Source organism: Thamnophis elegans, chromosome 4 (genome assembly GCF_009769535.1).
Source record: "Thamnophis elegans isolate rThaEle1 chromosome 4, rThaEle1.pri, whole genome shotgun sequence".
NCBI lineage: Eukaryota > Metazoa > Chordata > Lepidosauria > Squamata > Colubridae > Thamnophis > Thamnophis elegans.
The window spans coordinates 13,367,009-13,386,768 of NC_045544.1; the positions used below are offsets into that span (position 1 = coordinate 13,367,009).

Sequence of the window (19,760 nt, forward strand, 5' to 3'; positions counted from 1 at the left end):
AGTATGAAATTTTTTGGTGCATTTTCTCAGAAATCCAGTTAATAGTAATTAACAGACACTGTTTTTCAATGCATTATTATATACTTCTGAAATTTTTACTATCTCTAAAAATAAGGTAGCATGTACTTTTTTAATTATGGAAATTAATTCCACATTCCCCCTTGAATAAGGAGCCGAGGTGGCGCAGTGATTAGGGTGCAGTACTGCAGCCACTTCAGCTGACTGCTAGTTCTGCAGCTTGGCGGTTCAAATCTCACCGGCTCAGGGTTGACTCAGCCTTTCATCCTTCCGAGGTGGGTAAAATGAGGACCCACATTGTGGGGGCAATATGCCGACTCTGTAAACCTCTTAGAGAGGGCTGAAAGCCCTATGAAGCAGTATATAAGTCTAACTGCTATTGCTATTGCTATTGAATAATATTACACGAGAAAGTTGGAAATGATAGACAGACTATCTTTGCATCCCAGTTTTTGTTCAATGATTGTTTCATCCAGGAGCCCTGACAAACTGCCAAAGGATTTCAGAAGTCTTAGCAATAGAATCTGGAAAGTAAATATGGGCAATGGAGGAGGAATTCATACTTTGTGGCCAGGCTGACAGCTTTAGAGAGGAGGGGTCCTTGGTGCTCTCTGAGCTTGGTTGTTTTCTTGCAGACCTTTCATTACCAAAACTAAGGAATGTGATGATTTAACACAATATAAAGCCAGACAGCAAGTAGCTTGAACCAGAGGCTTGTCTTTATTCAGCAGCATCCATCTTACAACAACTTGCTGCACCCAGATCACATGACTAGAAATGTTTAACTGTTTCCTGACATGCATAAAGAACTGGGCATAACAATTGAACTTGAGATATAACTAAAGCATACACATCATTATAGGTAACTGTTGTGGCTCGGTAGGAACCTTTGGAGCTGCTATCAGTGAGTGGTTACAGGATGCTCTCGGGATGCATTAGGGTCTTCTCCTGCAGATAAAAGACTGATGGTGCCACGCCTTAGTTGCAGAAGTCAACGTCATTCGTCGTTCATCATTCATTTGTTCGTGAGTTCAGTTTCGAGATTCAAAGAGGCACTTGGATAAGTGATTTGCTTTCTGTAAACCTGATTCAAAGAAGCACTTGGAGAAGTGATTTGCTTTCTGTAAACCTGGTTTGCTGTAAGAGCTTTTTGTTTTTGCTTTTGTTGTGTAACGTTTTGCCAGAGACTTAATCTACGTTTATTTTTGGGCTCGCAGCCAGCTTGAGCCAGGACTGATAAAGATATTTCCTTTGAAGTTCTGTCTGACTGTCATTTGTGAACAAGCAAGGAGGGGGGGTCAGAACAGGTAACACTGGTGATGTTATCTACCGTAGTTTGGGTAATGAAATGTCTGCGAGAAAACAACTCAGAAGGCACCAAGGACCCTTAACTTCATCCTTGAGCTACTAAGATTTTCCATTATTGGTAGCTTTGGAGAGGACTTAGCAGTAACACAAACTTTATGAAGGAAGCATAAAGAGACTTTAAAAAAAGAATTATCTTAGAGCAGGGGTGCCCAACTTTGCCACCTTTTTAAGACTTGTGAACTTCAACTTCCAGTACTCCCCAGCCAACATGGCTGGCTGGGGAATTCTGAAAGTTGAAGTCCACATCTTAAAGTTGCCAAAATATGGACAACCCTGTGTTAGAGGTTGGAGTTGTTTGTAAATATGGATAGGTAGATTAGGGCAATGCAAGGCATGAGCTGAGGTGGCGCAGTGGTTAAATGCAGCACTGCAGCTACTTCAGCTGACTGCAGTTCTGCAGTTCGGCTGTTCAAATCTCACCGGCTCAGGGTTGACTCAGCCTTCCATCCTTCCGAGGTGGGTAAAATGAGGACCCGGATTGTTGTTGGGGGCAATATGCTGACTCTGTAAACCGCTTAGAGAGGGCTGAAAGCCCTATGAAGCGGTATATAAGTCTAACTGCTATTGCTATTGCTATTAGTGCACCTATTTTATTTGTTTACCTGATAAAAGGTGGATATAATTGTTATTTGACAGTTAGCTTAAAAAAATCATAAACAATTGGGGAGGAGGATGCTGGGAACAGGTGTCCCTTCTTTGTGTTAAAAGATCTCAGCCAACACCCCCCCCCCCCCGACTCCAAAAGTAACTATGGGTGATAACTTGAAGCATTCTACTGGTTATACAGGCTTGAAATTCTGGATGTTGTCATTCCAATGAATTTGGAAATTAATCAATGCACTTTCTCTTCGATCAAATTTCAATTTAGTCAATGTTATTCATGTCAGGGCAATTAGTAAGGATCAATGTTTCGTGTTTTTTAACCCTATATTTTGGGCAAATAGTGAAACTGATGATTACCTTTGCATCATGTAGACCATTTGTATGTAATTCTGGATATTGGCAATGAAATACATAATGTGTATGATTAGTCATGTATTTAAATTTGAAATAGGGGGAAAATCTACTGTAGCTATAGATTGATACTTAATAGAAAATAATTTCTATTTATCCCCTAGCAACGTATTTTGCAAATACATTTATTTAGAAGTAGATTGACAAGCCAACAGTTTAAGAAAATTAATCATGTGTTTCATCATTAATGAATTTTACAGCTAAAGCCAGATGTAAAATGCTCAGCCTGAATAAGATTGGATTGCGTGGACCAGTCAAGTTTAATGTCCTTTGCTTCTGGAAATAAATCTTTAATATTCAAAGGCATTACCCAAGATAGAAAAGCTTTAGAGAGTCCGTCAATATAGTAGACATTGTGTTGTAGAGGGATGGAGACTGAGTGAACACATGTATATATGACCCTTCCTAAGAATGTGCCAGAACATTCTGTCCTATATTCAGAACATGTCATCGACTTTGTTCCTTCACCAATTATCCTACTCTTTCATTATAAACTACCTCATCTTTTATGCTTTTAGGTTAGTTCCTTTGCTGTATATAACCATGCATAGATTTTATGCATCAATTATATATTTGAAACATTCTTTTCTCTAACCCAAACAAGAGCCGAGGTGGCGCAGTGGTTAGAGTGCAGTACTGCAGGCCCCTTCAGCTGACTGCTAGCTGCAGTTCGGCGGTTCAAATCTCACCGGCTCAAGGTTGACTCAGCCTTCCATCCTTCCGAGGTGGGTAAAATGAGGACCCAGACTGTGGGGGCAATATGCTGACTATGTAAACCGCTTAGAGAGGGCTGAAAGCCCTATCAAGCGGTATATAAGTCTAACTGCTATTGCTATTGCTATTGCTATTGCTATTGCTAAATCTTCATTACTGGTAGTCCTGAACTTATGATTACAATTGAGCCCCAAATTTCTGTTGCTCTGTGAGATAGCTGTTAGGTGAGTTTTGTCCCATTTTAGGACTTTTCTTGCCACAGTTGTTAAGTGAGTCACTGCAGTTGTTAATAACAACAGATTGTTAAATGCATCTGGCTTCCCCATTGACTAATTTACCTGTCAGAAAGTTGCAATAGGTAATCACATGACCCTGGGACACTGCAACCATCAAATACAGTCCAGTTGCCAAGCACCTGAATTTTGATCACGTGACCATGGGATGCTGAACAGTCGTAAGTGTGAAAAATGGCCATGAGTTACTTTTTTCAGTGTCGTAACTTTCAATGGTTACTAAAGGAAGTGTTGTAAGTCAAGGACTACCTGTACTCTCATTTATTTATCTCATTTAACTTCCACTTAGCGTATCCTCCACTTACAACAGGATCTGTTTTTCTTTTCTCCATTAATTCATGCCAGTTATCCATATTCTGCTCTTGCACTGCAATCTTCCAGATGTCTTGAATGTCAGTGAGCCATTTTACTACTAGTGAACTTCACCATTCATCATAGTGTTAGCCAAGCCTATCTCATATTGTTTTTAACAGTATAAAATATAGATTGGTTTACCAGTCTTAATTGCACCTATACTACCTGAAGCATTTCTTATTAGTAGTAGGAAGTGTTGATATATTAATATAACTGTGTTTTGTGCATATATGGCCATTGTACTTGATTCAGTTTCTTCAGCCAATATGTAGTTGTTCTGACCCCCTCCTCTGTCCAGTAACGAATGCCGAGACAAGCTTAAATGAGAATGTCCTTTAATAACAAGACCAGAATCTCAGTGGCTGAAAGCCAAATAAACAAACAGATAAGGACCTTGGCAGCAAGTCCGACAAACCTTGGCAGCAATTCAGACTAACTCTGGCAGCAATCCAGCCTGCCAATTTGTTTCTCTTTAGTCAAAGCGTTGACTTCTGCAAGAAGGGCGTGGCACAAGCAGTCTCTTTTATAGTCTGGAGAGGAGCCTAATGACCATCAGCTGAGCGTAATTACCTCCTGTAATTACATAGTTGTTCTAGATGCCGAGTAGCCCTTCGATGGCGTGCATTCCGGAACAACTCACAGTTGGTTTCTGGATCACTCTCCCTTGTCTCCTCCCCACTGATCCAAGGCTCAGGTGCCACCTGGTGGCCAACCAGCCTCTCTGCACCCTGCTCGGAGTCGGAATCCTGTCCAGGGTCCTCCACATCCTCCAAAGTCGACTCATAGGGCCCTTCGCTGTCGGAGTCTGGTGGCAGCTCCAACGGCTCCTGCTGGGCCACAACAGTAGTAAAAGCACCACTTCTTCTATATCAATTTCTTTTTAAAATTTTGCTATGGAGAAATATATGGGGTTTGCACTGGCAGCACTGCTGGCTAAAACACAAGATTCCCCCCCCCCCCCTTTTGACATTAAGATACCCTGATTTAAAAAACAAAGAAACACTTCCAGAAAACAAATGATTTTTAGGACTAGAAATCAGATTCTTTCTCCCTCTCTTTTTATTTTTTATTACACAGAATTTTAATCCTTATCCGGGATTAAGATGCTATTTTAGCACTTGTGTGTCCTAGATAAAAGATACACAGCCTAGTACATTTTATACATTTTTCTATCCCTGTTATGTTTTGTTGGTACTCTTATAGTTTAGTATTAATGCTTAATAGAGCTGTGCATAGCCTTAGAAATATTCGTAGCATGCCCGATCTGATTTGAACAGCCTTTTCCAAAATATAAAAGTAACTGAATCTTTGGTAAATCTCACGAGGCTGCTTCAGAGGTCACTTTTGGTTGTTTCCAATTGTACTATATATCAGTGATTTAGTAGTTTGGAAAGAAGGTACTTCATGCACATCCCTATGTGTTAAAAGTATCTCTTGGAGTACTTTACAAAGCCCTAGTATTTAACTTTTGTTGTCATTACATCTTCTACAGATATTCAGGCAAGAAGATCTAGCAAAATCTTTGATGTATTCAGACATTTCATATACAGTTTACTGACAGTTCTACAGTATCAGGAGATATTGCAGACTGCTTCATATTACTTATTCTTGCTTTTTTGAAAAGACAGATAAATTAACATTGGGTGAAAAAGTGATCACATGCCCTACAGCTAATGTAGGGCATGTGATCCTTATGCAGATGGAAGCATCATAAATATGAATCTGTTGCCAAACATCAAAATTTTGATCACGTGACCATGTTCTGGATTCAATGGGGTTTAGGAAATCCCCCTTCCTCACACACTCCCTCTTTCTCTCTCTCTTCCCTCCTCTGGATTCAATGGGGTTTAGGAAATCCCCCTTCCTCACACACTCCCTCTTTCTCTCTCTCTACCCTACTCTGGATTCAATGGGGTTTAGGAAATCCCCCTTCCTCACACACTCCCTCTTTCTCTCTCTCTTCCCTCCTCTGGATTCAATGGGGTTTAGGAAATCCCCCATCCTCACACACTCCCTCTTTCTCTCTCTCTTCCCTCCTCTGGATTCAATGGGGTTTAGGAAATCCCCCATCCTCACACACTCCCTCTTTCTCTCTCTCTTCCCTCCTCTGGATTCAATGGGGTTTAGGAAATCCCCCATCCTCACACACTCCCTCTTTCTCTCTCTCTTCCCTCCTCTGGATTCAATGGGGTTTAGGAAATCCACATTCCGCACACACTCCCTCTTTCTCTCTCTCTTCCCTCCTCTGGATTCAATGGGGTTTAGGAAATTCCCCCATCATGTGATCAAACAACAACATGAAGAAGCAGCAGTCCGGGGCGGGGGCGGGGGGAGGGGCTGAGCTTGGACAGCCTCGGAGGCAGCTGCTAGCTAGCTCCGAGAGAGAGAGGAAGAGAGAGGGGGGAGGGAGGGGCTGCTCAAAGCAACAGAAAAAGAAAAAATCCGTGAGGGAAGTCCGCGGTCTCCACATGGAGAAAGTCTTCTCCCTCAGCCATTGGCAACAGCTCCCAGGGACGCGCGGGTGGGAATGCGCTCGTCTCGAAGAAGAATATATGCTCCCAGTTGCTAGGAGAGCCTCGGCGGCTGAAGGCTTTTTCTTTCGTAACTTAAAAAAAAATCGGGAGTTTTTTTAAAAAAACCGGGACGTGGGAAAAATTGTGAAAAAGCGTGACTGTCCTACCAAAAGCGGGCCATCTGGTCACCTTAGTCAGTATAAAATTCTAGATGGATCAATGCCTTATTCAGTGTAGTTCCTAAGTTCTTTACCCTATATCATAGCATGAAAGGTCAAATATTGGGTTAATGCATCATGCTAGGCCATAATGTGATTTGTTTGCCTTAGCATATGATGTGACCCAATCCCCATTTGCAGCTTGTCAACCAGTGCTTATGCAAATCACACCAACAATGTGAAATGACAAAATAACCAAAAGTTATGGTGCTATTTTTTAGGTTCCTTTGTCTCTCCTCCTTCCCACCCCTTACCCTGTTTAAAATAAATGATGGGATTAGGAAACAGCCACATTTAACTAGTTCTCTGAAGCAAAAATACAGAGATGCTAGATATTTTTGGAACAGATTTTAGATAAAAAACGTGGACATTGTGCACGAGCAATATTAGGTTGAACATCAAGCAAAGCGATGTTAATGCCACATTACCAATAAGCTTTTGAAAGCTGAAGCTATTAGGCCAAATGGCTTTTAGATTTCTCTTTCACGAAGCATTACATCCCCACTACTGTATAGCTAGCATGGGGAATTAAAAGATTTGATGATGTATCCTTGCGATGGGCATCTACTAAGAGGAATAAAGGATTCTTGGTCAGGCAAAGCATGTGGATGGCCAAAAAATTTACTACTGTTTTGCACCATACTAGAATTTATGGCAAATCGCAGGCATTATAAGGCTATTCCAATGATAACTACTATTGAGTCTGTGGAAGTAACACCATTGCTGTTGATTTTCAAATGAAATTTAACATATGTACAGTGTCTTTCAAAGTAATAGATACCAGATCAAAACTATAATTAGAGCAAAATGTAAAAAAACCAAAATAACCCAAGAGTATGGTTCAAACTGTCCATGGTGGTAGAATTGGTAGGATGGGGAAAGTTCTGGTAAGGAGAACATAGAAGTAAGTTATAGGATGTTGAATAAAATACAATTAATGCCCTCTATGGACAGATAAACTTTTGAAACTAGCAACAGTTATATTACCAATAGGGGGCAGTCACATCAGAAAAACCTGGATATTCTATATGGAACGGAGTATTAGGGTTAAAGATACAGGACAGTGGTATTTGGCCAGTTCTGACAGGTTCTGGAGAACCGGTAGCGGAACTTTTGAATAGGCTGGCCCTGCCCCCACTGCCTCCCAGCCTCCCAGCTGATCTTCTTTTGTTGCCCTGAACAGGAGAACGGAGCTGGAAAGCAGATTAGTGGAGTGTGGAGGGAATGGGGATTTTGCAGTATCCTTCCTCAAAGCCCACAAACTCCACAAAGTCACGCCCACAGAACTGGTAGTAAATTTTTTTTGAATCCCACCACTACAGGATAGGCAGTCATGGCTGAATATCAATTGCTGGAGCAAACATCACAACATAGACCTGAACAACAACAATATCCCATGATAATGTAGCAAATATTTCCCTAGAAGAATTTGGCAGGAAAAATAACTTTACAAAAATCCAAATAATTTCAATAGGGAGGAATGCTTCCTACTAGAGTACATGTGCCAGTCAGTGACTGTGTGTGCATTCCACTTTGTTGAAGGCAGAGTATATATACTGATAAGGAGTCGAGCTCTGTAGCTCAGTGGTTAACACAACTGCCTAATATGTAATACAGCACAGGTTCCAATCCCAGTAAGGGCATGGCTAGCTGATGAGAGCTAAATAGCTTGAAATAGATCTGTACTAGTCTCCCTTTATTTATTTATCAGCACAAATATAAGATAGATAGATAGATAGATAGATAGATAGATAGATAGATAGATACATACATACATACATATATATATATATATATATATATATATATAAGATTTTTACAACCCCTGGTAAGCCCCAATTATGGGAGGAAGCTAACTGCTTCCATCATCTGTCAATCAGCTCGTCACAAGAGTCCATCACAATTTATTTATCAGCACAAATAAAAAAACATATATATATGCATGCATGCATGCATGCATGCATGCATGCATGTATATATATATATATATATATATATATATACACACACACACACACACACACACACACACACACACATGTGTGTATGTGTATGTATGTATGTATGTATGTATGTATGTATGTATATAAGCACATGACATTTGTTGCCAAGTTGAATTTCCAAGTTGTTTTGAAGAAGCTAGCAACATGGCTAGAGAAATTTCAGTGCTTGATATGTTGTTTCATGTGGCATAAGCCATAATTCATGTCACCCATAAATAAATAAACGCTGCAATTTAACTTGTACTCTGAAATAACCTGACAAAATGAAAGACAGTATTCAAGTTAATGCATATTATATACAACCAGTATATTTGTGTTATCTAATGCCAAACCTCTTCTGAAAACCTTGCCAAGAAAGCTACAGTGACTTGTCCCCAATGTCCAGGCACTTGTCAGGAATCAAGGCTGACTTGAAAGCACAATATTTATTTATTTATGTTTTATTGGATTTTCTGAATTCTCAGATGCTTGAGTGGCGTGTGGTTGAATAGCAATAACTTACAATGAGTTTTCAAACTGCTAAGGAATACAAATGTTTCTTGCTTAATGATGTGCAATGGAATATACAGTATGAAGAAAGAGAAGAGGAGATAACTGCATAGGATACAATTGGGAAAGAGAGACAGGAGCCCATAGTCCTTTAATGATCAGAGGAAGAAGGTTTGGAATGTCCCACCCTAATGGATTAAGTAGTTAAAAGTGGAGGCGGGAGTTTTGTGTCTTCAGACTTGCAAGATTCTATAAATGCAGACTTTCACTAAAGTAGAGTTAATCCATCTTGTCATGTTTCCTGCCTGGTCTCCCTGGGAAGACTGAGAAGTAGCAGCTAGGACTGACAACTCTATTTCTAGGCAACACCATCGTAAAGTGCCAGATCACAAGCCTGTGCTAATATTACAGTGACGATCAAAACAGTTCTGGTTGCTGGTTGCTGCAAGGTCATGTGATCACCACTGTTCCCTCTAAGGTGCGCGGCTGCGCATGTGGCAAGTAAACCCCGCGCAGAAGTTTCTAACTGCCACGCAAGGCACAGAAAATCTAGGGTTAGCACGGACGCGGGGACGGCGGCAGGAGCTTACGCGGCACAGCTGGTCTCCTAGGACCTCCTAGGCGCCGGCTGCGCTGCTCATTACTGTCAGTCGGCCCATGTTCAGCAAAGCAAATGTGGGGAAGTCCTTTGCAGGCAGCTAGAACTGGCCGCCCGCAAAGGACCTCCCCAGACTTGTGAGCGTGGAGCATGGAGCGACTAACAGTAGTTTGTGCCGGCCGCGGCCACACAGTATCAGTCGCCCCCGTGTTCAGCAAAGGAAGCTCAGGGAGGTCCTTTGTGGGCGGCCAATCCTAGCCGCTTGCACCCGGCGCTGTGGCTGAAGTAAACCCCCAAAGCCCCTGCCGCCACCGGAATATCTGCTGCCGCCTCCTCCTCCAACAGCACTGCTAGATTTGCTGCCCGACGCTGCGGCTGAGGTGAAGCCGCCAAAGTTCCTGCCAGCACCCCTGCCCAGCTGAGGTGTTCCGAGCAGAGGGGGAGGCATCGCCGCCACTGCCATGGGCGGGAGCACAAGCGGGAGCTTTGGCGGCTTCACCTCAGCTGCAGCGCCGGTCAGCAAATGTGATGGTGCTGTTGGAGGAGGAGGAGGCGGTGGCAGTAGTTATTCTGGTGGTGGTGGGGCTCGTTGGCATCTTCAGCGGCAGCCCTGCCCCCAAGTGAAAAAACTGAAGATGGAGCAGATCCACACAGATGGCGTCGCCGCAACATGACTGGAGGAGGAATTCTGGGAGTTGAAGTCCACAAGTCTTAAAGCTGTCAGGTTTGAAGACCCCTGGGGTTTTTTTTTCTAAAGGGTTAGGGGTGCAAGGATCTTGTAACAACAGCTTTAAGATTTGCGTGCTTCAAATGCCAGACTTTCTGAGCCAACATTTTGGTTGCTAAGCAGGAGCGTTGCTAAGTGATACTGATATTATATAACACTTTTAATTAAGCGGGTACCTTGAATAAACATAACTTTGAGTTTCAAATAATACTGATTTTGTTGTTGTCTTAGGTGACATCTGTGAAAAAAATTCAGGTGCTCAGGCATGAAAATGTGCCGCTCAAACACTATACTTTTCTGCTCACACTGAAAAAAAATTAGAGGGAACTTTGGTGATCACCATTCCCAACTTCACCATTGACAACGTTGTGTGTTGAAATTCACAGTGAAAGTTGCAAATGGGAATCATATGACTGCATATGCATATTCCAGAAACAGCCCATTTTACGACTTCTGGTGGCCCCAGTAGGTCCATTTTTCGCCCTCACCAAGCTCCAGAGGCACCCCTAACCCTTTAGAAAAAAAAACCCAGGGGTCTTCAAACCTGACAGCTTTAAGACTTGTGGACTTCAACTCCCAGAATTCTTCCTCCAGTCATGTTGTGGCGACGTCATCTGTGTGGATCTGCTCCATCTTCGGTTTTTTCACCTGAAGAGGGCAAAAACGGCCCAACATGCAAACTGGAAGTTTAGGAACGGACTTCCAGGTTGCCCGTTGGAATGTTTTTCTCCGTCAGGAGGCTTCAGGGGGATTCCCTGAAGCCTCTGGAGGGCAAAAAACAGCCCAATGCGCAAACCAAAAGTCCATTCCCGAGCTTCTGGTTTGTGTGTTGGGCTGTTTTTCGCCCTCCCCAGAGTTTTTGGGCAAAAAATGGCCGAAAATCAAGGCTGAAAATCAGCTGGCCAGCATGCGCATGCCCTCAAAAATGGCTCTGCGTGCCACCTGTGGCACACATGCCAGAGGTTTGCCATCAGAGACTTAGAGTTAAACTTGGGCACACAACATTTTAATGCAAATAATAAATTATATTATTTATACAATAATTACCTCATTTTTATTTCCTTAGGTAAAGGACCACAAAAATCACAAATCAAAATACAGTATAGCAGGTGTATTGAAGCACCAAGAAAGCAGAAATGAATCCAGAGTCACATAATATATTGAACTTTACCCACCCCTGTCTAATCACTACTGGTGTTAAGAGACATGATAAATGGTCAAAGTTAGTCAATTACTTTTTATATTTGCAGAAACATTCTCAACCCTTGCAATACCCATTGACATTGTTGGTCTAGTAATGATTAAATCATAAAATTTAAGTGTTGATGAAAATAAGAAATTTGTCAGGCAGTGGAAAATCTTGGCTCTTCAGGCACTAACCCCTTATTCAGAGACAGGTTTACTGAGCAGAAGAGACATGGATATGATACTGCTTGATTAGTTTATTACAGACAAGACTAAAACCATAGAAAAGTTCTTATCTGTTGTAGTAATAGAAATAAAAGCTTATTTGTTGGTCTGTATGTTAGATGCTAGGTCTTTTCCTTCCATCTTCCTGAAACAATAAATATTTGGCTCTTTTCTTCCTGGCCTTGAGAGATACCTGGTCTAAATTAACTTTGCAAACCATTGATTTCTATTTCACTGGCATTGTACCCTATACAATATTTTTAAGTTTCTTTTGAAGGGGTGTATGAAGCTTAATATTATTTTAATCTGCTGCTGACTGGCAGCTTAATATAGTAAAGGCAAGTACGGTACTTTTTGGAGTATAAGATGCACCTTTTTCCCGCAAAAAAGAGAGTGAAAATCTTGGTGTTACTTATACACCAAATACAGCATTTTGGCCTCCTGAAACCCCACCCCCTTTGCAAAAATGGCTATGCATAGCTTTTAGGAGTCTTACAGAGTGCTCCCGGGGGCTGGAGAGGGCACAAATGAATGAAAAATGGGCTGTTTTTTTGCTTCTTTTTGCCCCCCAGCAGCACTCTATAAGTCTTCTAAAGGCTATGCATGCCCTTTTTTTTTGGGGGGGGGGGGCTGCAGAGTGCAAAAACTTTTTTTTATTTGCCTCTTCAAAATCTTGGTGCGTTTTATGCTCCGGTGCATCTTATACTCTGAAAAATAGGGTAATTGTTACATTCCAATTTTCCCCCTTAATTCTCACACCTAGGAACAACAATACATTTTTCATATTCTCAATTTGTGGTGTAGAAACTGATTTAAGAACTTATACAAGTTTGGAATGAAACCATTGAGGAAAAAATGCATTTGTGAAACCACAGACATCCAGTAGTTCTGCTCCTCTACTACTGAATAATCGTTATTCATCTTACTTCTAACCTCACGGGAGATGATTTTCCAAAGAGTAGATGTCACATTAGGAAGCTGACATTGCTTAGCCAACAGTATCTAGAGCAGGTTCCTTCTCCCAGATTAATAGTATGGATAAACACAATTGGAGAGTGACAGTCTCACAAGTAATCTGGACTTTAAAGGTAACAACTAGCATACTGGTAAGAAGCACACTGAAAGCCACTACAGATCATGTTATGGCAGTGTCTGCATTCAGGACTGGAGGCAGAGAATAATAAGGAGGGAAGGAAGGAGAGAAGGAGAGAAGAAAGGAGGGAAGGAAGGAGAGAAGGAGAGAAGAAAGGAGGGAAGGAAGGAGGGAATGTAGGAGAGAAGGAAGGGGGAAGGAAGGAGGAAAGGAAGGGGGAAAGGAAGGAAAGAAGGAGAGAAGAAAGGAGGGAAGGAAGGAAGGAGGGAAGGAAGGAGAGAAGGAGGGAAGGGGGAAGGAGGGAGGGAAGGAAGGAGGGAAGGAAGGAGAGTAGGAGAGAAGAAACGAGGGAAGGAAAGAGGGAGGGGGGGAAGAAGAAGTAGGACCGTTATAAGATAAGATGGATCTATGGGATGGTAAGAAAGCAATCTTCAAGTATATTGTCAACTGTAGGGAAAAAATTGTTATAAATACATATTATTAATAACAGTTATGAGATCATATAATTGTGAATGTATATATGAAATTGATAAAATAAAATTTAAAAAAAAATAATTAAAAAATTTAATTAAACAATTTAATAATAATTAATTAAATAATAATTGAATTAATAATTTAAGTTATTATAATTTTAATAATAATTAAAAACTTGCCGTTACTTTTAGGCACCTTTCATTTCTTTTTATCCCACTAGTTACTGATAAAAAAAAAAGCTTTGCAAATTTTAATAGTATTTCAGTACAATTGAGAATCATTTTCTTTCCTCATATATAAATGACCCATTAATGCTTCCACTTAGTATTAGTACAAGCTCTCCCAAAATGACACGGAACGTTTTAGAAATACAGATTCTTCTGTGTTTGGTGGGGTTTTTTTTTTATTGACATAGTTTATGCCTATGAATTATTTTGAAGTCTAGGAAAGTAAGAACATTCCTGGACAGAAGAGAAATGAAATTGACCATATGCGTCCATCCTAAACATTATAGTTCTACCTGAATTCTACAATAGATTACGGTAAAGTCAAAAACCAGCTTCAATCAGGTTTTGGCACACTGAATGTGGTTGAAAAGATCAATTATTCAATAAAAGCACTCTCTGTGTAATGTATTTGTCAATTTGTCTAAGAATGCCAGGGAAATAATGAGAAGCCATAAGTTACAGAACACTCTGATCTCATATTTTTTTTTAAAAAATACGCCTCCCAGCTCCTAGCTGACATTTTTAATATTGCAGAAAGGCAAGAAAGTTCAAACTTTTGATATAAAAAAATATATCAGAGTCGTAGTACCGTTTCACTAGAAATCAGTTAAACACAGATGTAAAAGGTTTTGGTGTATACATGTCAGTACAATGGATCAACTGAAATGCATGTGAATATAGAGGGTGTTAATGTGGTAGAGCAGACATTCTACATGGAAGTAATCTCAGTGTGGGAAGAATAAGCACTGCAAATACTAATAGTTCTCACTGTTCTCTACTCCCTACAATAACATTTTATGCAGTGCAAATTATATATTAAAAGCAGGTGATACGCAAGACAGGAGAAGCTAGGCTTCTTTTAATTAAGAATTTCTAGAAAGGCGTTTTGTTCTCACTTGGAGTACAAATCACTTGTTCTTAAATTATCAATGGCTGCGGTGATATGACTAATACTTGGAAAAACAGGAACAATGTATTTCTAGGTAAGTGGGAAAACAAAGCATCTAAACCTTTTATGTAAGATGTTGTTTTCCCACATCTTTTCTCACTTTCTCATCTTTCTTGGAACAAATAAAAAATGTCTTGCCCCCTTTTAGAGCTTTCATTGCGTGTCAGCATTTCATCTCTGATATTCTATGACAGCTGCCCTCTATATCCTTTGAGTTTCTTAGGTAAAAAAAAACTTTATAGGAGTAAGAGTTTTATTTTTTATTTTTTTGGTGTCCATGAATGAATTCCAGACTTTACTTTAGTCTCTAGTGAGAGTTATTTGAACGGTGACTTTGGTCTGAGAACTCAAGTTGCCTTTTCTAATAAGTCTCTTGAAGAAGATCAGTGTGGATTAGATCCACTGGTGCCTAGTTCATGCCATTATATATTACTAAATATTGTTATTTACCATATTTTTCGGAGTATAAGACACACCAGAGTATAAGACGCACCAAGATTTTGAAGAGGTAAATTGAAAAAAAAGTTTTTGCACTCTGCAGGCCTCCCAAACCCTCTGCATGCCTTGTTTTTTTGTGAAAAATGAGACATGCAGAGAATTTGAGAGGCCTGCAAAGTGTTCCTGGGTGTTGGGGGGGGAAAAAGGGCATAAAAAAGCCTTTAGGAGGCCTATAGATTGCTCCTGGGGGCTGGGGGGGGGGCAAAAACAAGCAAAAAACAGCCTATTTTTCTCTCATTTTTGCCTGCCCTAGCCCACAGGAGCACTTTGCAGGCCTCCCAAACCCTCTGCATGTCCACTTTTGTGAAGGGGTCAAGGTTTTGGGAGGCCAAAAATGTTGTATTCAGTGTATAAGACCCATCCAGATTTTTACCCTCTTTTTTGGGGAAAAAGGGTATGTCTTATACTCCGAGAAATACGATAGTAATTTTAAATATTTAAAATGCCCCTGGAGCTTTGTATAATCCCTGACCTCCGGTCCTTCCGACGCACCCTAAAAAGTTGGCTTTTCCAGCAAGCCAGCCTGGCCTGAACAAAACAAAATAAATTATTGATCATTGTTAATTTTAATCGAATTTTTTAAAAAATGTTATTGTTAATCCTAATAGGGTTTGTTTGGGATATTCTATTTAATTATTTTTTTCTACTTTTGTAATATGTGTTCTTTTTAATGTTGTACGCTGCCCTGAATCCTTGGGAGAAGGACGGCATATAAATCCAATAAACCAAACCAATCAAACCAAAATTAGTAATGACCGCAATGCAGACTTTCACTGAGGATTTAAAAGTGAACTTTCTTGGGAGCAAGTTTCCTTTGAAGACCCACAGATGAAATGCATTTTTGTGAAGTCTTTTATTGGTCCTCTCTACCTCCAATTACTTCTCTATAATGGAAAAAAACATCAGTAGCTGCTAAATTGTTACGTTTCTATGCATTTCTAGACCTACCTACCAAGTCCTGCTCTGCTTCCTCCTCATATGGAGGATGGGAGAGCTGGGCAGGCAAAGAATATCAAGAGTGGATACCAAGAGTATATACTCCCAGCAGGATCACCCAAGGAGTGAAGCTCATCAAAGCTGCCCAACTAAAACTAGCAGGCAACTGTATTGGACAGTAGTAAAGGCATCAAATCACACTGCGCTGGGAGACGGCAATAGGGAACCACTCCTGTATTTTTATCAAGAAAACCCTCACAAATAGAAAATATATAACAGAGCTGTCAAACTCACGCCCCATGGGCCAGACGCGTCATGTGCTGACCACAACCACACCCAGTTTATTGAAGGGTGAAAAAATTTGATATGTGACGCTGCCATGACGACGTGAGTTTGACACCAGTGATATGTAACATGTTACTGAGGAAGAGCTGAGGATTTTGATGTTTATGAATTGTCTCGATTAAAGCCTTCAGGACATTTAACTACTGATGTTGCCATAAAAGTTAAAGGTTTCCCTGTTAGTCATGTCCAACTCTAGGGCATTGTACTCATCTCCATCTCTTGGCCAAGGGAGCCAGCATTGTCTGAAGACAATTTCCATGGTCATGTGGCCAGCATGGCTATACATCACAGGTACACAGACTGCTCTAACTTTCCCACCAAAGTGGTACCTATTAATCTACTTGCATTTGCATGCTTTCAAACTGCTAGGTGGGCAAGAGCTGGAAAAAGTAAAGGAGCTCATCCCATTGCACCTCATTGATGGAGAACCAGATAAATTATAGAATGAATTTAAGTCATTAAAGAAGTGAGTGAAAAGAAATTGACCAATGAATTTCACGAAATAAAAGAGAAGGAGGAAAACTGGATAACGCAGGGAACTCTGAAAACTGCAAAGAAGAAGATAGAAGCCAAAGGCAAGAAAGAGAAAAATCTCAGCAACTTAATGAAGAGTTGCAGTTAGGAAAGACAAGAAATAGTATTACAAAAATATCTGTAAAGACATTGAAGATGAAAACAGACATGGAAAAACAAGTAAGGTCTTTCAAAAGATCTCTGAACTCTGAAGAAGCTTCTGACCTTTAATTGATATATTAGAGCAGTGATCCCCAACCCCCGGTCCGCGGACCAATGCCGGGCCGTGGAGTACCTGGCACCGGGCCGCGCAGCGACCGGGGGCCATGATCGCTGCAGCGGCCAGGGGCCATGATCGCTGCAGCGGCTGGGGGACATGATCGCTGCAGTGGCCGGGGGACATGATCGCTGCAGCGCAAAAGGCTCCTGGGCCGTGCGCAAAAGCTCCTGGGCCGTGCGCAAAGGCTCCAGGGAAGAGAGCCCCGCGCAGGTACGCACGTGTGGCCCAAAGCTGTCATCGCGAACAACGCCCCTCACCCCTGCGCGCGCTCAGCGGGCCACAGTAAAATTATCAAAGGCTGACTGGTCCGCGGCGATAAAAAGGTTGGGGACCACTGTGTTAGAGGATTCCAATAAACAAATTCAGGGCAGATCAAAAGAAGATGGAAGGTATATATTGAAACCCTATATAGCAGAGATGTCAACATTGAAGATTTCTCTACTTACCAGACTCTCTAGTGCAAAAGGTGAAAGAAAAGAAAGAAATCTTATCAAAGAAAGCTACAGGAATTGATGAAATACTCTCTGAAATATGGCTAATGACAGTAGGAGAATAATTGAAGGGTCTAATCAATGCTAGCAAATCTGTAGAACCACACAGTAACCAACTGGTTGAAAGAGGTCAATATACATTCCAATGTCAAAGCTTGGAGACTTAACAGAATGTACGAACTATCATACAATATCTTTAATTTCACATGCTAGCGAAATAATGCAAATTAGAACCCTAGGGAAAAAGAGGTTCCAGTTGCTCAAGCTGCCTTTAGAAAAGGTCAAGGAACATGAGACATTATTTCTGATGCATGCTGGTTAACTGAGAAAGAATACCAAAAAGAAGTGGCTATGTACTTCATCAATTATAGAAAGGCCTTTGATTGTGTCGATCATGTCAAGCTGTGCAAAGTGCTCAGAGAAATGGGAATCCCAGAACATCTCTTTGTCCTCATGAGAAAATTATATTCAGGTCAGAAAGCCACAATACGGACAGAATATGGGAAAAAAACCAAACCGACTTCGAGTTGGTGAAAGAGAGTAACGAGACTGCATACTTTCTACCCCTTGATTTATTCAGTGTAAACCCTAGTACTGGAAGTCAAAGAGCACAGCGGGGAAAAAAATGGACTAAAATTAAATCTAAAGAAGAAGACCAAACTAATGACAACATGTAGAACAATCAACCTTAGAATTGGCAATGAAGATATCGAAAAATGTGTCAGTTACATCTGGGAATGCTGCTATTAGTAAATGCAACTGTTTTATACCCAGGTACATGAAATATACACAAAAACATTTAACACAGAACTACAATAATAAATATTACTCCTTGATTTAATTTATTTAGTGTTGCATAAGCATAATAGTGCTACAGCATCACCTTTTTTTTTAATAGAGAATTTATTGGGCCCCGTGTTCCATCTAATACTGAACTTGCAATGGGGCTTGGGGCAGGGGTGGGTTTCAAATTTTTTTACTACTGGTTCGGTGGGTGTGGCTAGGTGGGCATGTGACTGAGTCAGCGTGGCCACCTTGACATCACTCGCGCACATGCCCACTCAGTCATATGCTCTCCCACTGAACCATGGGCGTGGCTTTGCTCGTTGGGGAGCTCCCCCTCACCCTTGATGGTGGGGACTGCTTTATTGTGTCCTTCCCTCACTCAGCTGGTACAGCTAGGATGCCACCAGGGCAAGTGAGGGAAGGAGAGGGGCTGGAGAAAGAAAGGAGGCATGCAGTAAAGGAGCCCCTGCTGCCAAGGGTGAAGGGGAGCGCCCCAACAAGCAAAGGATGCTCTGGCCACAAACTGTCCGCCCGCGTTCAAGCCAGCCCACCTCCTCTTTCCCACATGGGCTCTCTGGAAGGAAGGTCTCTCCTAAGACCTGCTTCTTTCCTGCCCTCTTGCAGTGTCAGTCTGCACCCAGAGGTGGCCAGGGGTTGCCCTTGGGCAACAGCTCCTCCTCCCCCTCTCCTCAAGCCCAGAAGGAAGCCTGCTCGTCCCACCCTCCCACCACATCCACCCAAGGAAGGAATGAGAGAGAGACAGTGCCGGGCTCAGCTGAGCTGCCTCTCTCCAAGCCAGAAGAAGCAATGAAGGGCAGAGACCATGACACTCCCCGGCGTGAGCGAGAAAATAAAGCTCCTTTTCTCAGGCAGAGTGAGGTGGAGTTTAAGGCTAACCCAGAAAGGGTTAGTCCTGATGCTTGCTGCTTCTTCTGGCTTGGGGAGAGGCAGCTTGGCCGAGCAGCCATGCTCTCTCTCACTCCCCTTCCTTGGGTGGATCTGACGGGATTCAGGGGTCTTCCCCAGGGGAAGTGACAGAGCATTCCTCCTTTTCGCCAGATTTTCCCTCCTTCTCTTTTGGCAAGCTCTGCTCCACCATGCGAGGATGCATGCACCCTCAGAGTTTCCAATGCAGGTGAGAGGGAGGGAGCCCCCAGGCATGAGGGGGGCTCTTTCCCTCAGTGGTTCATTTTCTTACCTCTATGCAGCTATGCTGGCTTTGTCCTTACTTTCTTGGGTGTGGAGAAAAGAGACCCTCTGAAGGTTGATCCTGCTGCTGAACTTGGAAGCCGCATGCGCAGCTTTCTTCTCACCGGCTGGAGGAATTTTGGGCGCCCTGCGGCCAGCAGCTGGATAGAAAAGAAGCCTCCGATCCTACGGCACTCAAAGAGGTGGCTGAGAGGCTTCTTCACCAGCCATCCGCTTCCCAGCTCCAGTCAGTTTGCCATC

The 19,760-nt window shown here is 41.9% G+C and overlaps 1 protein-coding gene across 1 annotated transcript in view; it reads left to right on the top strand.

Moving 5' to 3' along the window:
* The window catches only part of RIMS1 (regulating synaptic membrane exocytosis 1), a 331,198-nt gene that overhangs the window by 144,610 nt on the left and 166,828 nt on the right, over nt 1-19,760 (top strand).